The sequence below is a fragment of the Silene latifolia genome, chromosome Y (genome assembly GCF_048544455.1).
Source record: "Silene latifolia isolate original U9 population chromosome Y, ASM4854445v1, whole genome shotgun sequence".
NCBI lineage: Eukaryota > Viridiplantae > Streptophyta > Magnoliopsida > Caryophyllales > Caryophyllaceae > Silene > Silene latifolia.
Window position 1 is genome coordinate 308,463,807 of NC_133538.1, and position 22,957 is coordinate 308,486,763.

At 39.1% G+C, this 22,957-nt stretch overlaps 1 non-coding gene across 1 annotated transcript; it reads left to right on the forward strand.

Annotated features, from left to right (window-relative positions):
• Positions 1 to 4,105: 4,105 nt before the first annotated feature.
• On the forward strand, positions 4,106 to 4,212 carry LOC141634951 (small nucleolar RNA R71). Its single transcript, XR_012539665.1, has one exon. It is a non-coding gene; the product is annotated as a small nucleolar RNA R71 (small nucleolar RNA).
• The last annotated feature ends 18,745 nt before the right edge of the window (positions 4,213 to 22,957 follow it).

Here is a 22,957-nt window from a genome sequence, read left to right on the forward strand (position 1 = left end):
GTTTCAGATTAACTTTGATTTGTGTTACTACGACCTTCGTAAATGGGGTCAAATGGGCATATTTTGGGTTATGATGGTGTGGCTAGTCGAAGGGAATGAGTGCGATAGGAATTGTCCACCCCTAGTCGGGGTTATAACAATATCTCGGGGCCACTCGAGGAGCAATGAATCGGAAATGCGTGGCCACGCTCGGAGGGTATCCAGTGTGGATAAATCCGGTCAATCAGTTATTCTCCAGATCGAGGAAACCACTCTCGATATGATCACTTGCAAGTACAACCTGAAAGACACCTTGCATTGAGTGGGAGATAGTAATAGGACAAGAGAATTGGTGACGCACACTTGTCGAGGACAAGTGGGAGATTGTTGGGAAATGTGTCCTCAACAATAGTGCGATCACGTGATTTAAATATCATTATTAAATCTCATTTTAAGAATACAATTGGGAAGTAATATTGTTCTTGTCAATTTGGTCAACATATATCGGTAATGATTGGTGACTAGAGTTTGACATTACCGTCGTGTGTGACGGTGGTGATCGATTGACCCCTAGGTCATACCTAAAGGGCATACTCTTAATTGATTATTTAATTAATCGTATAATGTTGCGAGTTAATTAAATTACTTGAAAATTGACGGACGATTTTGGAAGTAAAATTTACGTATCAATTTGAAATGTGATTAAATGAGATACGGTCTGAGTAATTAAATTGTATAATTACTCGGATGAAATAAATTGTTTAATGTAACAATTAAAATGAATGAATTATTATAAATTCAATCAGTTGAAATTTATAAATGGTAAAATATTTTGGCACAAGTAATTATGAAATTACTAAGTCGATTTTTGTATGTGACGTATTTTTATTAATACGTTGATTTTTAACATGTTAAAAATACATAACATATTTATGTCACATATGATATGTGACACATTGACAATTGACAAAAATAATATGGGATCCATATTATGTAAAGTGCCGAAAAATTGGGGAGCATTAAGCTAGTTAATTGTTTTATTTAGTTGATAAAACATAATGATGAAAAAGCAAGTCTAGGCATGCAAGCCTATTGTTCCTTGTGAAGAACAAATTTTCCATGCATTGGCTCCCCAATAGCCCTCCTCTTACACGGTTTTGGGGAAGAAAAACTATCATTGTTTTTCTTTAATTTTGCCTAATAATATACTAAAGGTAGTGTATTATTTCTATTCTAATTTACTCATCCAAAAGATAAGTTCTAGTGAGAAGAAAATCCTCTCTTCTTCTCTCTTAAAAACCGAAAACACATAAGAGTTTTATAAAGTTTTTGGTTCAATTTTCTCCTACATTAATATTATACTAGATCAAATAATATTAATTAGATTAAGTGTTAAGCCTTGGGTATAATTCATAGGGAGAGATCTTACACTTAGATCTTTGTTCTTCCATTGGAAAAGCTCAAGAACAAGAAGAGAAAGGTGATCTCTCTTGTGCCCCAATAGCCGAAATCTACTATGTAAGGACATGATTTCTCCTCTATTTATATTATTGTTTGCATGCATAAAATCCGTTTTAATTTTATGACAAATTAGTTTAGCATATATGAGTATGTTATTTATGTATATGAATCTACATTTCCTTCAGATTCCCATGAAGACGCTCGGATTCTGTCCCTTTTACCCGGATTCAGTTCCATCCGTGCACTTGCATATCCCTTGTCATTTTCCATTCTTCAAATCCCGTGTTCTTCATTGTAGGGGCACTACTAAGGCATGAATAGCCTAGGCAATTGCTATCCCACACTAAGCTAAAGCACTACACATCAATTAAATCATTAGTCCCTCCCTCACTTCTCTAAAAAATGATAATTACCTTGATCAAAGCACAAAAATCCAAAAATGACAAAAATGCAATGTAAGAATTAAAATACAAGTTAGGGGGGTTAGAAGTATTTACAAATGGTGGTTTAGGGAGGACTCCACCAAACTCTCATCCTTAGTGAGATGTCATAGGGGCATATCCAAGCTGTTGTTGATGTTGCTCAACACCTTGAAGAAGTAATCAAAAGCTTGTTCATTATCATGATAAAGGTCTTCGATAAACCTTTGCCCTTGTTGTCCGTCTAGATCGATAGCATTACAAATATAGGGATTGAAAATCCCTTCAAACTCATTATCCCAAAGACCACAAACTTCATCTACTTGATCACTAAATATCTCTTGAGTTGATGGAGACAACTCTCCCACTTTCTTGTCTTGGCCAATGAGGCCATCCTCTTCATTCCTTGACTTTGGTGAGCTTTTCAAGCTCTCTTTGTTACAATTCACTTGCTCTTTGAATGGAGCATCTTCAATTTTCTTATTCCATTGGAATTCCGACTTCTTCCTATCATCCTTCCGGCTATAATGATCAACCATAAAACATGGTTCATGCAAACGGGGAGCTCTCATGGTCTTGTCAAGATTGAAAGTTATGCTCTCATCTCCCACTTCTAGAGTGAGCTCTCCATGCTTCACATCAATCACCGCACCCGCGGTGTGTAATAAAGGTCTTCCTAGAATGATTGGAATGTTGGAGTCTTCTTCCATGTCAACAATGACAAAGTCCACCGGGATGAATAATTTCCCAACTCTTGCGGGAACATCTTCTCATATACCTAATGGTGTCTTCGTCGATCTATCGGCCATTTGGAGTGTGATATTGATGCATTTAAGCTCTCCCATCCCCAACCTTTTACTCACCGAGTACGGCATAACACTCACACTAGCCCCTAGATCACATAAGGCTTTGTTAATCGTGGTGTCGCCAATGGTACACGGTACTGAGAAGCTTCCCGGATCTTTGAGTTTTGGAGGTGAACTCCCTTGAAGTATTGCGCTACTCACCTTAGTGAAGGCGATAGTCTCAAGCTTCCGGATTGACTTCTTTTTTTTGTGAGGATGTCTTTCATGTATTTTGCATAGGCCGGCACGTGATTGATTAATTCCGTGAAGGGAATTGAGACTTCCAAATTCTTCACAATTTCCATAAATTTTCCAAGTTGGTCATCAAATTTGGGCTTGGCTTGACGACTCGGAAAAGGAAGTCTAATCACAATGGGCTCCTTCTCCTTGACCTTGTCTTCATTTTTCCTTTAAATTTCTTCTTTTGATGGTTCTCCATCCTTGGAGTTTTGCACAATTTCTTCTTTGTCACTAGCTTCCACAACTTCATCCTCAACTTGCTTCTTCGGTGCTTCATAACTTGTACCACTTCTCAAGTTAATGGCACTAACTGTTTCATGTCTTGAGGGATTACTTTGAGGTGGTAATTGCCCCTTTTGTCTTTGTGAGCTTGAAGATGCTAGTTGAGTCAATTGGGTCTCCAACATTTTGGTGTGAGCTAGGATGTTGTTGATGGTGATTTCCTTTGCTTGACTATCCTTTTGCATTTGAGTGAAATACTCTTGTTGATTCTTTTGCATTTGGAGGACCGCTTTTTGAACATCAAAACCTTGGTCATTTTGTTGATTGTATGGAGTTTGATTTTGGTAACCTTGGTTTTGGTTGTAAAAGGGTCTTTGATTTTGGTTTCTCATGGGAAGTGGGGTGTATGTTGGTTGAGGGTTTTGAACATTTTGGCTTTTGTTTGAGAGATTTGGATGAAATTTGGTATTTTCATTGTAATAGTTTGAATAAGGGGTACCACTCTTGTATGCTTGGAAAGCATTCACTTGTTCATTTGTTCCCCTACATTCACCTTGGTCATGTCTTAAAGTTCCACAAATCTCACATATCCCACTTGGGATTGATGAAGATGCCGTCATGGCATTAACATGAGGCTTTGGTGATTTTGAAGCTTCTTCAAGTCTAGCCATAGTTTTTTCAAACTTCAAATTGATGGTATCAATGTGAGCACTAAGTTGAGCACCCAATTGAGTAATGGAGTCCACTTCATGCTTTCCTCCTCTAGTAGCCTTGCGAGGTCTGCTATATTGTGAGTTATGGACCGCCATTTCCTCAATTTTGTTCCAAGTTTGATTGTCATCAACTTCGGTGAACATTCCATTTGATCCCATGTTGAGTATGTTCCTTGAATCTTCATAAAGACCGTTCCAAAATTGTTGTACCAAGAACCACTCGCTAAGTCCATGGTGAGGACATGAGCGACAAATTCCCTTAATTCGCTCCCAAGCTTCATACAAAGATTCTTCATCCCTTTGCTTAAAGCTCGTGATTTGAGCTCTTAGCATGTTAGTCTTTTCCGGTGGATAGAACTTTTTGTAGAAATCTAGAGCTAACTTTTTCCAAGAATCAATTCCGAGAGTAGCCTTATCAAGGCCCTTCAACCATTGTTTCGCGGTGCCAATTAGAGAAAAAGGAAATAAGACCCATCGAATTTGGTCTTGAGTTACACCGGTTTGAGAAATCGCATCACAATAGTCACAAAAAGTCTCCATATGAGAATGAGGGTCTTCACTAGGCATCCCCCCAAATTGGCTTCTTTCGACTAATTGGATAAATGCGGATTTGGCAATAAAATTTCCGGTTAGATGTTGTGGTGTGGGAGTACCATTGGGTAGGTTCTCCTCGGTGGGTACGGAATGTGATGAAAACTTAGGCATTGTGGGTTGATTTTGTGTTGGATTTTGTGTTGGGTTCTCCTCACCTTCTCTTGCAAAAGGGTTGATGAACTCAATAGTATTTGGTTGAATATCTACAACCTCACCAATACCTCTCAAAGCTCTCCTAGCAAGTCTTCTATTGGTTGTCAAAGTTCTTTCAATTTCGTGAACAAAGGGTAACAAGTCACCTTGTGACCTTCTAGACATGCAAAATATCAAACAACTCGAAAACAATTAGAAAAAACCTGGAGGAGTCTTACTTCCCCAAGGCAAAAAAAGACACAACTAATAACAATATAAGAAAATCTAAATCAAGTTAACACCGTCCCCGGCAACGGCGCCATTTTTGGTCGGTATTACTATGTTTTTTGGTTACTTGTCGTTAGGAGCACCTAGACCAAAACACAATTTATAACTTCACAAACAACTCTACAATTAGTAAAGAGGCAAGTAAAGGTCGGATCCCAAGGGACGGGAATTGAGATAAGATTTCTATTGCAACTAGTGGTGTCTTAGGGGTGTCACAATTGGGGTTTGACGTAGAAGATCACCAAACTAAAAAAAAGAAATGAATGTAAACAAACAAGATGAATTAAAAGGGATGTAAACAATTGATAAAAGGCACTAGGGTGTCATGGGGTCATAGAGGATTCATGGGAATTGATCATACAAACATATTCTCAAGTTATAAGCAAGCAATTATTGTTGTGATGGATCGAGTTGGTTTATATCTTACAATCCTAGGAAAGTTTGGGTCCCGGAGCCGAATCGATTAGATTGTACAACACCTACAAGTCGACTTAATCTTCCCTACTCAACAATATGCATGGTCTAACGAGACTCGAGTTGGTTTATGTCTTACAAGTCTCATTGAAAAGATAGGTGATGGGTAAAAAATGCAAGGATTCATAGGCTCACATTTCATCAAACATAACATGTGCATAAGTTGAGATCACAACAAGCAAGCAAATAAACTATGAAAGCATATTAATTTATGCATGAATCATCCTCCATGTTGGTTTCCCCTAATTACCCATTAACCCTAGCTAAGGAAACTACTCACTCATTATCATGTTGAACATGCTAGCAAGGTTGCCAATCATACCAACAAAGTGAAACATGATGAATAAATGAAAGTGATTAATAATAATTAAAGAGAGATTAAGAGATTTATACCTACTAATGATTCCAATAACAAAGAAAAGAATAAAAGAAGTACTTGAATGCTTGATTGAGAGGTTGTCAATCTCCTAATCATAACCCAAATAATCTTCAATTTCCCAAAATAAAGGATGAACAAAAGAGAGATTATGAAAATAAAACTTGTAATAAAACTTGATTAAATGTTGATTAAATGCTGATTACAAGATTAAAGAGATATTTGATTAATATTAACTACTCTAAAGATTGCTAAGAAGAACATGCTCTTCTAATTAGACTAATGGGGTATTTATAGTGGGGATTAGGTGTATGAATTAGGATTAACTAAGGGCTTAAATGACGATTAAGTCCCTTGTTGAGGAAACGCCGGTCTCTTTTGGAAGACTCCGGTCTCTAGGGAGACTCCGGTCTCTAGAAAAAGATGTGCATCCTTCCTTGAAGCTTGAAGAAGACGAAATGGGTCTGTCTAGGAATCCGGGCGTCTTTAGCACGGGACGGGCGGATTCTGCAGCTTCTGCCCGGGAGTCCAGGTGGTGAAGGCGGGCGTCTTCTGGAGCTTTTGCCCGGGCGTCTTGGGGGTGAAGACGGGCGTCTTCTAGACAATTCGCATGAATTGTCTGGCAGTCTTGTTCCTTCTTCTTTTCTTCCTTTTTCTTCATAAAATCCATGAGGATTTCCTCGGGGATGCAAGGATCTTTTCTCATCATTGCCCATCTACTATAGTATGTACAAAGGCCTTCTGATCTTGTTTCTCTTTGATGCTTGGTCATTGAATTCAATCAATTTAGCCTCATTTTGCCATGAAAATGCAAGGTTTGCACTCCTTTCCTACCAAGGACACAAAACCTCAAAGAATATGCAAAACAAAGAACTAAAGACAATATATGACCCAAATATGCACTTAAAAGCATGGGAACAAGGCTAATTTGGAGACTAAATATGCTCTAATTATGGTCACATCATCAACCAAGGCTTTGACCAAGGCCAAGGTTCAAATCTTCAACGTCGAAATGACCATGGTTTCCCTTTCCCACTTGCCAAGCCACCTTTCAATCAAGAGCCACCACCTCAAGCAAGCAATTTCTTGGAAGATACTCGATACAACAACTTGCTTCAGATGATAGGGGACTTAGCAACCCAAACCTACCAAGACATCAAGACTCTCTCCATATCCTAAAGAGATCTTATAGTTCTAGTGGCTTTCCAAGCACTTGTCAACCCTCAAACACCACCGAGTGGTTTGCTAGGACAAAATGCTATGGATCCTATGAAGGCAAGAGAAGTTAATGCTATCAAGTTATGAATTGAAGTGGAAAAAGAAGAGTCATATGCATTGCCAAATTAAGAAGAGTCATTAAATGCAACACCTATTTCAATGGTTAAAGAAAATATTAGCCTATTGATGTCAACAATTCAAAAAGTTGACAATGAGTCCGAAGGAAAGAGCCTGGAAGAGTACTTTTTGCTTGCGCAAATAATGACGATTAATGATATAAGCTTGGAAGTTGAAGCTAACCCGGAAAAGGGAGAGATGATAATGACTATACCAACCACTCCCAAAGTTGGTAAACCAAGGAAGTGTCAAATAGATGAAGAGTATGTGCTTCAAGAAATAATAGAAGCACCAAATATGATGGTAGAAGTTGAGAGGAACCCGGAAAAAGAAGAAATGGTAATGTGGGAGGAAAAATCCTTGGGAAAGCAAGAAGTTAGTGAGATTGTTATTGAGGAACGCAAGGCTGCACCAATGCCTTCTTATGTGCCACCTCTACCTTTTTCTCAAAAGGGTGAAGTGGCCAATGAAGACTCGCGATATGAGAAATTCATTAACTTGGTGCAAAAGATGGAAGCCACTCTTCCATCCAGGGAAGAGGCGCCTCACTACACAACCTTTATAGCGGAAGTTATCTCAAAGCAAAGGAATATCAATGACCTTGAGCTTGTTGCCTCTACGGAAGTGTCTGAGAATGGCAAGTGTGGGGAAGAAGTTAGAACTTGGGACATGGAGGTTGATGAATTCGAACTTGCCATACTTGGGAAGTTAAGGAGCTGTGAGGAAAACTATGGTGTTTGTACTTTTGACACTAGCTTGGAAGACATTGAAGATCTCCTCTTAGGAAATGGTCGATTCATTTGGAGAGTCAAGAAAATGGGGATAATGTGGGAAATAATCTGTATACTTCCCTTTAACATGAAGGATTATAACGATTTAACAAAGATGATCTAAGGTCATAAAATAAAATACGTAAACTAAAGTAAAAGGATTTAGAATTAACCTCAGGTCCTAGAAAAATTGGCCTAAGAACAATATCAAAATTGATATTCGCCTATTAGTTGCACCCAAGACGATCTGAGATATACCCTTTGATTATGCTAGAAATCAATCTTAAATTTTCTGTAAAATTTTATTGTCTTTGTGTTTTGTGATGAGAAAGAGGAGGCAAGGTCAGAAAAAGAATTAGGTTAGAAATAATTCTCTACCTTTCTTTTTATATAGACCGAAATCTAAAATCAATTAGGAAAGAAATAACCTCCTAATTTTCGGCCAAACAGGCCGAAAATAAAGAGTGTATTTTCCTTATTTTGGTCTTTCCAAAAATATATAAAGTGTGTTAAATTGTCATCTAGTGAGAATCGAACCCATGACCTCTTGGCTTGTGTACCCTCACTATTACCACTATGACACATTCAACTTGTTGATATTAAATACAACTGATTATATTTAACTACGAATTAACAGATTAATTCGTCCAAACTAACCTTATATATATTTAATTAAATATAACTTATTATATTTAATTTACGAATTGACAGTTAATTCGTCTCAACTTAATATTATTTAATTTTCATTAAATAATTATCTCATCAACACATTGACTATCTTTTTAGTCATTTTGGGCATCAATGTAATTATATTTCTATAACCACATTTCTCAAATACGTCATATAGGTGTGACCTTTAGGGACCAGTTGATCACCGCCATCTGTATGATAATAACGTCAAACTTTCTAGCAAGCCAACCGTTATTAGGTAAACGTTAATCAACTGATTAAATATACGAAGTATACCCTTGTGAACCTGTAAGAGATTTACAAATGTTATCACACTAATTTGTGGAGGACACCAGCTCCAACAAACTCCCACTTGTCCTCACAAGTGTATGTGCGATAACCGATTCTCATATCCTAAAATTTCTCCCACTCAATGTAAAACAATTTGCAAATCCGTATTCACAAAGGTCGTATTTTACAAGCGATCAGTATCAAGAGTGGTTTTCCCGACTAGAGAGTAACTTAACTGATAAACGAATCAACATTCGAGCATGGCCATGCATTTCAGTTACAACTCCTCGAGTGGCCCTGAGAAATAACTATACCTGATAAGGGATAAATATTTTCCTCAACTCGAATCCTGCAGACGTAAGCACAGTATGAAATGACCCAGAAAAAATCTACTTAGCCCCAGTTACGGTAGACCGTGAGAAAGAAACCAAAGTCACCCAAAGACTGCCTTAATCTCAAGAGACAGTTGATAGTCAAAAGAATCGACTCTAGGTACACAATGGATGTCCTATCCACGACCTGGCACCGAATGTTATAAAACATTTAGGACTCCATTACGTTGTCACAAATAAAAATTGTCCTACGAGGTATCGTCATAATTTCGTATCTGTGATCGATTAGTCAACCGTTTAACTTATAGCTCGTTGAACCCACCATCAATCGACTGCACAATATAATAGCCGGAGTTATCAGCTCACATTGGCGATTACGGACCAAAACAAATATAATGTAATTCAGTTCACTTTGTGGCGTTCAATGTTGTCAGTACAATCCACATGAAAAACAAAATATTATATATAAAACGATGAAGTTGTAAATAGTATATGAAAAATATAATGTATTAAATCCATAATCAAGTACTACAACTCAGGAACATGTTTAATTCCCATGGAATTAACATGCCCTACATGCTTATCATAATTCAACGGTTTGGTGAGAGGATCCGCGATGTTATCATCCGTCGCAATCTTGTCAATCACTATCTCTTCTTGCTCCACGTAATCACGGATCAGGTGAGCCTTCCGAAGTACATGTCTAGATTTGTTGCTAGACTTTGGCTCCTTAGCCTGGAAGATGGAACCTCTATTGTCACAATAGATGGTGATCGGGTCATTCGAACTTGGAACTACCGAAATCCCTTGTAAGAATTGACGCATCCATATCGCTTCCTTTGCTGCCTCCGAAGCGGCATAGTACTCGGATTCAGTAGTAGAATCTGCTACAACACTCTGTTTGGAACTCTTCCAGCTGACCGCAGCACCGTTAAGAGTGAATACGAACCCGGACTGAGATTTTGAATCATCTCGATTCGTTTGGAAGCTAGCATCTGCGTAACCGGTTGCGCATAACTTAGTATCACCTCCATAAGTCAATACCCAATCCTTAGTCCTCCGTAGGTACTTGAGGATATTTTAGACTGCTATCCAGTGTGTTTCACCTGGAGTCTTTTGGTACCGACTCGTCATACTCAATGCATATGCCACGTCTGGACGTGTGCATATCATGGCATACATGATCGATCCTATTGCAGAAGCATACGGAACACGACTCATGCGCTCAATACCTTCAAGCGTCGTGGGTGACTGAGACTTGCTCAACTGCATCCCAGTCGTCATAGGAAGGTTCCCCTTCTTGGAGTTGGTCATGCTAAACCTCTCAAGAACCTTATCTAGATAAGACCCCTGACTAAGTGATAACGTCCGTCGTGATCTATCTTGGTAGATACGGATTCCCAAAATATACTGTGCCTCACCCAGATCTTTCATCTGGAAATGGTTCTTCAACCATTCTTTAACCGAAGAAAGGAGAGGAATGTCATTCCCAATCAATGGTATGTCATCGACATACAATATCAAGAATACAATCTTGCTCCCACTCGACTTGATATATAAGCATGGTTCTTCGACCGATCGAGTGAAACAATACTCTTTTATCACTTGGTCGAAACGATGATTCCAACTCCGAGAAGCTTGCTTAAGTCCATAAATGGAACGCTTAAGCTTGCATACTTTCTTAGGATGTTTAGGATCTATAAAACCTTCGGGTTGCACCATGTACAACTCTTCCTCCAAATAACCGTTTAAGAAGGCGATTTTCACATCCATTTGCCAAATCTCATAATCATGAAATGTGGCAATCGCTAAGATTATCCGAATGGAATGTAGCATGACTACAGGTGCAAAAATCTCATCATAATGCAATCCTTGCACTTGAGTGAAACCTTTTGCCACAAGTCGTGCCTTATAGATATCTGGTTGCGCGTCTACAGAACGCTTTATTTTGTAAAGCCATTTGCACTGTAGAGGTTTTACCTTATTAGGTAAATTAACTAGATCCCATACGTTATTCTCATACATGGAGTCCATCTCGGATTGTATGGCTTCGAGCCATAGCTTTGAGTCGGAACAGGCCATAGCATCTTTATAGGTTGCGGGTTCATTACTTTCTAGAAGTAAAACATCATTCTCCTCGACCATACCAATGTATCTGTCCGGAGGATGAGAGTCTCTACCCGACCTCCTAGGTTCCTCAAAAATATTAACCGTATCATCAGTTGGAGGTACAGCTTCCTCCATCTGTTCCTCGGTTGTTAGTTCTGGAATCTCCGACAGCTCGAAGGTTCTATTACTCGACTTGTTCTCGAGAAATTCTTTCTCTAAGAACATCGCACTAGCCGCAACAAAAACTAGATGTTCAGTTGGCGAATAGAAGTAATGACAAAATGTTCCTTTTGGATAACCTATAAAGTATGTCTTGACCAATCGCGGGCCGAGCTTATCCTCGTGTCTCCACTTGACATAAGCCTCGCAGCCCCAAACCCGAATAAAGAACAAGTTAGGTACCGTTCCCTTCCACATTTCATATGGAGTCTTGTCGACAACTTTAGATGGACTTCGGTTAAGTATAAGAGCGGTTGACAAAAGAGCATAACCCCATAATGATTCAGGCACTACTGTGTGACTCATCATGGATCGAACCATATTAATTAAGGTTCGATTTCTCTGTTCGGACACACCATTTAATTGAGGTGTTCCAGGTGGAGTTAACTGTAGAGCAATTCAACAGTCTTTCAGGTGTTGATCAAACTCATTTGAAAGATATTCGCCACCACGATCTGAACGGAGTGCTTTAATCTTTCTACCCAGTTGGTTCTGTACCCTATTCTGGTATTCCTTGAATTTCTCAAAGGACACACTTTTATGCTTCATTAAGTAGACATATCCGTATCTACTCAAATCGTCCGTGAATGTGATAAAATATCTATAGCCATATCTAGCGGTAATTGACATAGGTCCACATAGGTTCGTATATATGAGTCCTAATAGGTCACTAACGCGCATTCCAACACATTTGAAGGAAATTCGAGTCATCTTGCCAATGAGACATGATTCACACGTGCCATATGCAGAAAATCCGAATGAGGGAATAGTCCCATTATCGACGAGTTTCTTTACGCGTTTCTCATTTATGTGTCCCATTCGACAATGTCATAGATAGGTTTGATCTTTGTCACCAACCTTTAATTTCTTATTATTCATGTGTAATACTTCCGTGGTTTGATCTAAGATATTAATTCCATTCAAGGAAACTGCTTTGCCATAAATCATTTCATTAAAAGAGAAAATACAACTATTATCCTTTATTGAAAATGTAAAACCGTGTTTAGCAAGTACGGAAACAGAAATAATGTTCTTAGATAAACTGGGTACATAGTGTGATTATTTAAAGATAACTCAAAACCACTAGGGAGTTGGATTACATATGTTCCCTTCGAGGCTACTACTCGTGCTCCATTCCCGACTCGCAGGTCCACATCACCTTTTTCGAGAGGTATGATGTTCTTTAGGCCCTGCAAATGATTACACAGATGAGAACCACAACCAGTATCTAGTACCCAAGTTCCGAAACTTGCATGGTTAATCTCAATCATATGAATATAAGATGACATACCAACAGGAACGACGCGGCCTGCCTTGATGTCCTCACGGTAGACGGGACAGTTCCTCCTCCAATGTCCAGTCTTGTGACAATGGTGGCACTCAATGTCACCGCCCTTGCTCTTTGTCTTGCCCTGTGAGCCACTATTCTCACCAGGCGCACTCTTACCGTTTCCTGGCTTCTTAAACTTTGGCTTACCTACAGCTAGGTCGCCATGAGCCTTGCCCTTACCTTTACTCTTGTTGTGAATCGTGAGAACATCTTGCTTTATGCTCCCACTCAATTTCATATCCTTCTCGGTCTGTACGAGAAGGGAGTGTAGCTCATGAGGACTCTTTTTCAAGTTATTCATGTAGTAGTTCGCCCTGAAAAGGGCAAAACCATCGTGAAGAGAATGAAGCATTCGGTCAATGACAATGCTCTCACTGATTCTACAATTCAGTGACTCCAGTTTCTCGACATTCTCAATCATGTGAAGAATGTGTGGGCTAACCGGTTGGCCCTTCTGGAGTTTTGCATCAAAGAAGCGACAGGTATGCTCATATGTGATGATTCTCGGTGCCTTTGAGAACTCATTAGTGAGCGTGGTGAAAATCTTGTTTGCACCTTGGGCAATGAAGCGTCTCTGCAAATTGGTTTCCATTGCAAAGATAAGTACGTTCTTTATCGCACCCGCTTTCATAACGAAATCACTATAAGCGAGTGACTTGTTGGCTCCTGCATTTGGACACAGGTTGACGGTATTGGCTCGATTAAATACCGAGCTTACCGTCGCAATGGCAGCATTCCGTAGTGCCGCCTCCCAGTCCGCAAAGTTGGACCCATCATTCTTCAGTCGCGTGGACTGATTCATTTGGTCCATGAATACTTTTAGCCAGGATGAACGATCTAGTGTGGCACTAGGCATTGGGATTGTGTTATTTCCAGCCATTTGTTGTAACAGTATTATTGATAATAAGCGTGTTCTACACTGCGAAAGAAGAATAAAATAATAAGCACGCATCGTTTTTTTTTTAAGTCTTAATGAACTAATGTCATAACGCGAAGACTCAAAAAAAAACATTTATACAATTGACCTTCCTCAAGAATTATATAAATGACCCCAATACTCAATTCTCTGTAAATTGATAAGCTAACCTGTTAGCTAATTCTACCGTTAGAATTCCTGGTCGATAAATTTCTGTAAATTCTATCTTTAGTCCATCATAATCACGAGAAACTCTTCGGACTATGATGTTGATGAGGGGTAATATCCGTATAATACCCTATAAAAATAGGACTATAACGCAAATTTTATATGTAATTATTGTCATAAAACGAAAATGCAATAGAACCGATAAAGGTAAAGAAATAACCTCGGGTCCTTTGAGATGCGGCCTAAGAACAGAAATCAAAGTAGATTTCCTCCTAATCGATACACCCAAGACCGTCTGAGACTATGCCCTTGTGCTAGAAATGTATTCTTTAATTGCCTTGCAATATTGAGAGAATTGATGTGTGAGTTTTTCTTAGATGTGAGATCTGAATTTTGAGAGGTAATGTTCTCAAAACCCTAATTCTTTTTCACAAATGAAATGATTAGGTTACAAAGAGGAGAAGCTCTCCTTTTTGTTCCTTTAATTCGGCCAAACCGAGATCCACATGGGGAAGTGGGCTTCCACTTCCTCTTAATTTTAACTCGAGGTCCGACTCAAAATTGCTAAATGTATATGACGGGTTTTATTATAAATCGTCATCGGTTATCGGATATTATAACATCAACTAATAACACGAATTAGTTGACATATTAATACATGTCCGACAATGACAATATTTTATAATTAATTCAATATACATCAATTAAATATAATCGTTTATATTTAATTTACGAATTAACTGTTTAATTCGCCTTAGCCCATTTTATTTAATCCGTATTAAATAAAATGTCTCAACATCACATTTTGACTAATTATTAGTTAAATAACTCGGACTAACTGCTTAGTCAATTTTCTGGCATCAACATGACTGTATTTTCATACCGTCACATCTCTCAAACATATCCTATAGGTGTGACTTTTAGGGACCAGTTGATCACCGCCATCTGTATGACAATAACGTCAAACTTATCTAGCAAGCCAACCGTTATTGATAAACGTGTACCAACTGATTATAATACAAAAGTATACCCTTTGATCGTTTTAGAGATTTATAAGTCCTTGCACTAACTGTAAAGGACACCAGCCCCAACAAGCTCCCACTTGTCCGTACAAGTGTATGTGCAATGACGTTATCCGCACTAACTGGAGGACACAGCTCCAACAAACTCCCACTTGTCCGTACAAGTGTATGTGCGATAACCGATTCTCATATTCATTTAAAATTTCTCCCACTCAATGTAAAACAATTTGCAGATCCGGATCCGCAAAGGTCGTATTTTACAATCGATCTGTATCTAGAGTGGTTTCCCCGACTAGAGAGTAACTCAAATGATAAAACGAATTCGTATTCGAGCACGGCCATGCATTTCGATTCTGACTCCTCGAGTGGCCCCGAGAAATATCGAGTACACGATAAAGGCTGAATATTTCCTTCAACTCGACTCCTTCCGAACTAAGCACAACATGAAATGACCCAGAAAAAATCTACTTGGCCCCCTGTTACGGATGACCGTGAGAAAGAAACCAAAGTCACCCAAAATCTGCCTTAATCTCAAGAGACAGTCGATAGTCAAAAGAATCGACTCTTAGAATCACCATGGAGGTCTTATCCACGACCGGGCACTGAATGTTATAAAACATTTAGGACTCCACGTCGATGTCACAATTGTGTCCTACGAGATATCCGTATAAATCGCCTCTGTGATTGGTCAGTCAACCTTTTGACTTATGGCTCGTTGAACCCACCATCAACCAACGTCACAAAATAATTACCTTGAGTTATCAGCTCACGTGGGCAATTAAGGACCAAAAATATAATGTTTGTTCAGTTCACTTTGTGGTGTTCAAAATTGTCGTACAAAACCACATGAAAAACAAAATATATAAATATCAAAACGATGATGTCGTATAGAGTAGATAAGGGAATGAATCTAATCCATAAAAGAGTACTACAACTTAGGAACACGTTTAATTCCCATGGAATTAACATGCCCTTCATGCTTATCTTGTCGTAATGGTTTAGTGAGAGGATCTGCTATGTTATCATCTGTAGCAATCTTTTCTATCACTACTTCCTTTTGCTCCACGTAATCTCGGATTAGATGAGCTTTCCGTTGTACATGTCTAGACTTGTTGCTAGACTTTGGCTCCTTAGCTTGGAAGATGGCACCTCTATTGTCGCAATAGATGGTGATCGGGTCATTCGAACTAGGCACTACAGATAGTCCTTGTAAGAATTGACGCATCCATATCGCTTCCTTTGCAGCTTCAGACGCGGCATAGTACTCGGACTCGGTCGTAGAATCTTTGTAACACTTTGTTTGGAACTCTTCCGGTGATCGCAGTGCCATTAAGAGTAAAACGAATCCAGATCGAGATTTCGAGTCATCTCGATCCGTTTGGAAGCTAGCATCTGCGTAACCGGTTGCGCATAGCTTTTGATCGCCTCCATAAGTCAATGCCCAATATTTAGTCCTCCGTAGGTACTTAAGAATATTCTTGATGACCATCCAATGTGATTCACCGGATCTTTGTTGGAATCGACTTGTCATACTCAATGCATATGCCACGCCTGGACGTGTGCATATCATGGCGTACATGATTGATCCTATAGCCGAGGCATAAGGAATCCGTGTCATGCGCTCTTTCTCTTCCGGTGTCTCGGGTGCCCGAGACTTGCTCAAATGCACCCCTGGAGCCATAGGAAGAAACCCCTTCTTGGAGTTAGTCATCTTTGAATCTCTCTAGGATTTTGTCTATGTAAGACTCTGATCGAGAGATAACATCCGTCGTGATCTATATCGATAGATACGGATGCCCAGAATTCTTTGTGCCTCACCCGGATCTTTCATCTGGAAATGGTTTTTCAACCATACTTTCACCGAAGTTAAGAGAGGTATGTCATTCCCAATCGGGAGTATGTCATCGACATACAATATTAGGAAGACAATCTTGCTCCCACTCGACTTGATATAAAGACATGGTTCCTCGACCGATCGAGTAAATCCATTTTCTTTAATCACTTGGTCGGAGCGATGATTCCAACTCCGAGATGCTTGCTTAAGTCCATAAATGGAACGCTTAAGCTTGCACACTTTCTTAGGATGTTCGGATCGATGAAACCTTCGGGTTGTACCATGTACAACTCCTCCTCCAAAAAGCTGTTTAAGAAGGCGGTTTTCACATCCATTGCCAAATTTCATAGTCATGAAAAGCGGCAATCGCTAAGATAATCCGAATGGAACGCAACATGACTACGGGTGCAAAGATTTCATCGTAGTGCAAACCTGGCACTTGGGTGAAACCTTTAGCAACTAGTCGTGCTTTATAGATATCTTGTTGACCTTCCCACGAATGCTTTATCTTGTAAAGCCATTTGCATTGAAGGGGACGAACCTTAGCGAGTAAGTCAACAAGATCCCATACGTTGTTCTCATACATGGAGTCCATCTCGGATTGCATGGCCTCAAGCCATAGCTTTGAGTCAGAACTGGTCATGGCACCTTTATAGGTTGCGGGTTCACTACTCGTTAAGAGTAGAATGTCATCTATATCATGTTCCTCGACCATACCTATGTATCTGTCCGGAGGAATAGAGACTCTTCCCGACCTCCTAGGTTCCTCAGGAATATTCACCGCAGCCGGGATTGAAGGAATTGGTTCCTCCAATGGTTGCTCGGTATTTGGTTCTGGAATCTCCGACAGGTCGAAGGTTCTATCACTCTTTGCATTCTCAAGAAATTCCTTCTCTAAGAATGTCGCACTAGCCGCAACAAATACACGTTGTTCGGTTGGCGAATAGAAGTAATGACCAAGTGTTCCTTTAGGATAACCAATAAAGTATGTCTTGACCGATCGCGGGCCGAGCTTATCCTCGTGTCTCCACTTGACATAAGCCTCGTAGCCCCAAACCCGTATAAAGGACAAGTTAGGGACCGTTCCCTTCCATAGTTCATATGGAGTCTTGTCAATGACTTTAGACGGACTTCGGTTAAGTATTAGAGCAGCTGACAGAAGAGCATAACCCCACAATGAGTCAAGCAACACGGTGTGACTCATCATGGATCGAACCATATCAAGTAGTGTTCGATTTCTCCGTTCGGACACACCATTCAACTGAGGTGGAGTTAACTGTAAGGCAATCCCACAGTCTTTAAGGTGTTGATCAAACTCGTGAGAAAGATACTCGCCACCACGATCTGAGCGTAGTGTTTTAATCTTTCTTCCCAGTAGGTTCTGTACCCTATTCTGGTATTCCTTGAATTCCTCAAAGGATTCACTTTTGTGCTTCATTAAGTAGACATAGCCATATCTACTTAAATCGTCCGTGAAAGTGATGAAATACCTATAGCCTTCTCGCGCGGTGATTGACATAGGCCCACACACATCCGTATGTATGAGTCCTAATAGGTCAGCAGCGCGCATTCCAACACCTTTGAAGGAAATTCGAGTCATCTTACCGATGAGACATGATTCACACGTGCCAAATGATTGAAAATCAAAGGCCGAGATAGCCCCATTCTTTATGAGCTATTTTACGCGTTTCTCATTAATGTGTCCCATACGGCAGTGCCATAGATACGTTTGATCTTTGTCACCAACCTTTAACTTTTTATTCATTACGTGTAATATTCGGTGGTCTGATCTAAAACATAAATTCCGTTCATGGAGACTGCCTTGCCATAAATCATATCGTGTAATGAGAAAATGCAAGAATTATTCTCTATTACAAATGAAAAACCAAGTTTGTCAAGTGCGTAAACCGAAATAATGTTTTTAGAAAGAGGTACATAATAGCGATTATATAAAAATAACTCAAATCCGCTAGGAAGTGGATCACGTATGTTCCCCGAGAGGCAGCCACTCGTGCTCCATTCCCGACACGCAGTCCACCTCACCCTTTACGAGGGGTTCGATGTTTCGGAGCCCCTGCACATGATTACACAGATGAGAACCACAACCAGTATCTAGTACCCAAGTTCTGTAACTTGCGTGGTTAATCTCAATCATATGAATAAAAGTAGAAGAGAAAGAAGACATACCAACAGGTTTAACACGACCTGCTTTTATGTCCTCATGGTAGACAGGACATGTACGCCTCCAATGCCCAGTCTTGTGGCAATGATGGCATTCCATGTTTTCGGTTTTGCTCTTTGTCGCGCCTGATGAGTTACTCGACTCACCAGGCCCACTCTTACCTGGACCCGACTTCTTGAACTTCGGTTTACCTCTCGCTAGGTTTGCCTGAGCTTTGCCCATACCCTTGCCCTTGTTTGACACAACGAGAACATCCTGTTTCAAGCTCCCACTGAACTTCATGTCCTTCTCGGTCTGTACGAGAAGGGAGTGCAGTTCATGAGGACTTTTCTTCAAATCATTCATATAGTAATTCGCTCTAAAGAGCGCAAAACCATCGTGGAGTGAATGAAGCATGCGGTCAATCACAATGTTCTCGCTGATTTTACAATCAAGCGCCTCCAGTCTCTCGACATTCTCAATCATGCTGAGAATGTGTGGGCTAACCGGTTGGCCCTTCTGGAGTCTCGCATCAAAGAAGCGAGTGGTATGCTCATAGGTCACGATTCACGGTGCTTTCGAGAATTCCTTAGTGAGCGTGGTGAAAATCTTGTTTGCACCTTGGGCTATGAAGCGTTTCTGCAAATTGGATTCCATTGCAAAAATGAGTACGTTTTTAATCGCACCCGCTTCCATGACGAAGTCGCTATACGTGGAGACCTCGTTAACTCGAGCCGTGGGGCCTGGGGCTGGCGGGAGGTGCTCAGTCAAATACTTGAGCTTCCCGTCAGCAGTGGCAGCATTCCGTAATGCCGCCTCCCATTCCACGAAGTTTGATCCATCATTCTTCAGTCTAGTAGACTGATTCATCTGATTCATGAAGATCCGAAGCCAGGACTCACGGTCCAATGTGGCACTTGGCATTGGGTCATCGAGGATGCCAGCCATTATGTTATTAGCAATTAAAAATAGTGATCTACGCTGAAAAAGAAAGAAAAACAAAACGAAATAAGCAACTCATCGAGGTGATTTAAGTCTATTTAAAATTCATTTTAATCGTGTAGACTCATTGCACTTGCATAATTGATCTCCCTCAAGAATAATACAAGTGATCCCAAGACTCAATTTCTGTAAATTGATAAGCCAACTGTTTAGCTAGTTCTTCCGTAAGAACTCTTGGTCGATAGATTTCCGTAAATCCTATCTATAGTCCACCATAATCACAGGATCGTACGAGTGACCATAGTGTTGAGATAAAATAAGTCAATCAGTTCCAACTTACCCGACGTAGAAGGGGTCATATTATGCCTACCGACGAAGAAGGGATTCATTGGAGTTTGACCTATAAAGACTATTCTCAATTTTTGGTTATACGAGGAAGATCCCATCAACTTAGTTTTAATTCATTTTAAGTGAACGAATAACTAGCATTACGTGAATGAATTATCTTAGGTGATGGCTTAAACTTGATCGTGTGACATAAGAATGTCATAGAAAACTAACGCGTGACCTCTATATGAGTCAGTTTTCATGCATTTATTAGGTGGTTTGGTTTTTAGGCGGAAAATGATGCAATCTATCGTTAAGTTAAAATAAATAAAAGAATGCAATACGTAAATAAAAATTCCTAGTGTGGCCTATCCTAGTAAAAAGAACATAATACAACTTTGGAATCCACCGTTGGACCCGAGAAGCTTGTCTTGATGTTCCATCTTTTCCATGCAGCGGGAGTGAGCATCCGATCTCCATCTTTGGTCTTCTCAAAATTACAATTAAAAATTTACAAAATATAAACCTATTTACATTCTAAATAAAAACTGCAATTTTAAAAGAAAAACAAAACGGAGATGCGAGATCTCAAAATACAACCAAGACCGTGTTCCATCATTACGGTAACACGTTCTACTAAGGCCACACTAAGTTACAACTGATTTTAAAAGAATAAATAAATACGTAATTAAAAGCATTCAAAGTAATCAAAATAACGATAAATAAAATGCATCAACTAAATTAAATTTATTCGTGACATAATTCCGTAATTATGTTAAATTTATCCAAACCACCTTTAATGATTAAAATTATGTGACAAAACCGCTTTAATCAACTTAATTTTAATTCGTGATAATCCGTTACTTTAAATCGTTTTAAAATAACTAAATGGTACGATGGTGAACCGTTTCACTATTAAGCGAATGCATAAAATCCGTATTATGCACATGATATGGCCAAAAAACCGAATTTTTTTTTTTTTTTTTATTTTAGCTGCTAATGCCGTGAGCAGCAAAAAGGAACAAAACAAAAAAAATTCTTTCTTCTCACGGCTTGACCGAGAGCAACCCTAAAAAATTTTTTTTTTTTTTTTTTTATTTTCAGCATGAATGCTGAGACCAAAAAAAAACAGCAGCTCAATAAACCGTGAGCCTCAACAAGCAATACCAAGACGATTTGACAAAACCCAATTGCAATTTTAACATAATCCGAATTAAAACAAAATTACAATTGACATGATCTTAACATATTGTAATGAATATCGATTACAAGAACAATATGCAAGGAACAAATCGAAAACAAAACAAAACATCCGTGTATATACATGACACGGTTTCCAAGAGGAAAAAAAAATGAGACAGCCGTGGGCAAAAAAAAAATTCTGCCGTGATGAATAAAAGGCTGCCGCACGGTTTTTAATAAAAAAAATATCGATTCAATTCCGTTTGATGAAAATCACATAGAAAAATTTACGTGGCCTCGCTCTGATACCACTTGAGGGGTATTATCCGTATAATACCCTATAAAATTAGGACTATAACGCAAATTTTATATGTAATTATTGTCATAAATCGAAAATGCAATAGAAACGATAAAGGTAAAGAAATAACCTCGGGTCCTTTGAGATGCGGCCTAAGAACAGAAATCAAAGTAGATTTCCTCCTAATCGATACACCCAAGACCGTCTGAGACTATGCCCTTGTGCTAGAAATGTATTCTCTAATTGCCTTGCAATATTGAGAGAATTGATGTGTGAGTTTTTCTTAGATGTGAGATCTGAATTTTGAGAGGTAATGTTCTCAAAACCCTAATTCTTTTTCACAAATGAAATGATTAGGTTACAAAGAGGAGAAGCTCTCCTTTTTGTTCCTTTCATTCGGCCAAACCGAGATCCACATGGGGAAGTGGGCTTCCACTTCCTCTTAATTTTAACTCGAGGTCCGACTCGAAATTGCTAAATGTATATGACGGGTTTTATTATAAATCGTCACCGGTTATCGGATATTATAACATCAACTAATAACACGAATTAGTTGACATATTAATACATGTCCGACAATGACAATATTGTATAATTAATTCAATATACATCAATTAAATATAATCGTTTATATTTAATTTACGAATTAACTGTTTAATTCGCCTTAGCCCATTTTATTTAATCCGTATTAAATAAAATGTCTCAACATCACATTTTGACTAATTATTAGTCAAATAACTCGGACTAACTGCTTAGTCAATTTTCTGGCATCAACATGACTGTATTTTCATACCGTCACATCTCTCAAACGTATCCTATAGGTGTGACTTTTAGGGACCAGTTGATCACCGCCATCTGTATGACAATAACGTCAAACTTATCTAGCAAGCCAACCGTTATTGATAAACATGGACCAACTGATTATAATACAAAAGTATACCCTTTGATCCTTTTAGAGATTTATAAGTCCTTGCACTAACTGTAAAGGACACCAGCCCCAACAGTTGAGGTAAACTAAGTCAACACAACTACTTACCCAACGTAGAAGGGGTCATATTAGGCCTACCGACGAAGAAGGGACTCATAGATGTTTGCCCTTATAAAGACTAATCTCAATTTCCGTTTTAGAGGAAGATCCCATCAACTATTTTTAATTCATTTTAAGTGAACTATAATCTAGCATACGATAATGATTTAAACTAAAGTGATGGCTTATAGACAGTGACATCTGCATGTTCATGAAAACTAACATACAACTATATGAGTCAATTTTCATGCATTTTAGTAGTAGGTGGTTTGGTTTTAGGCG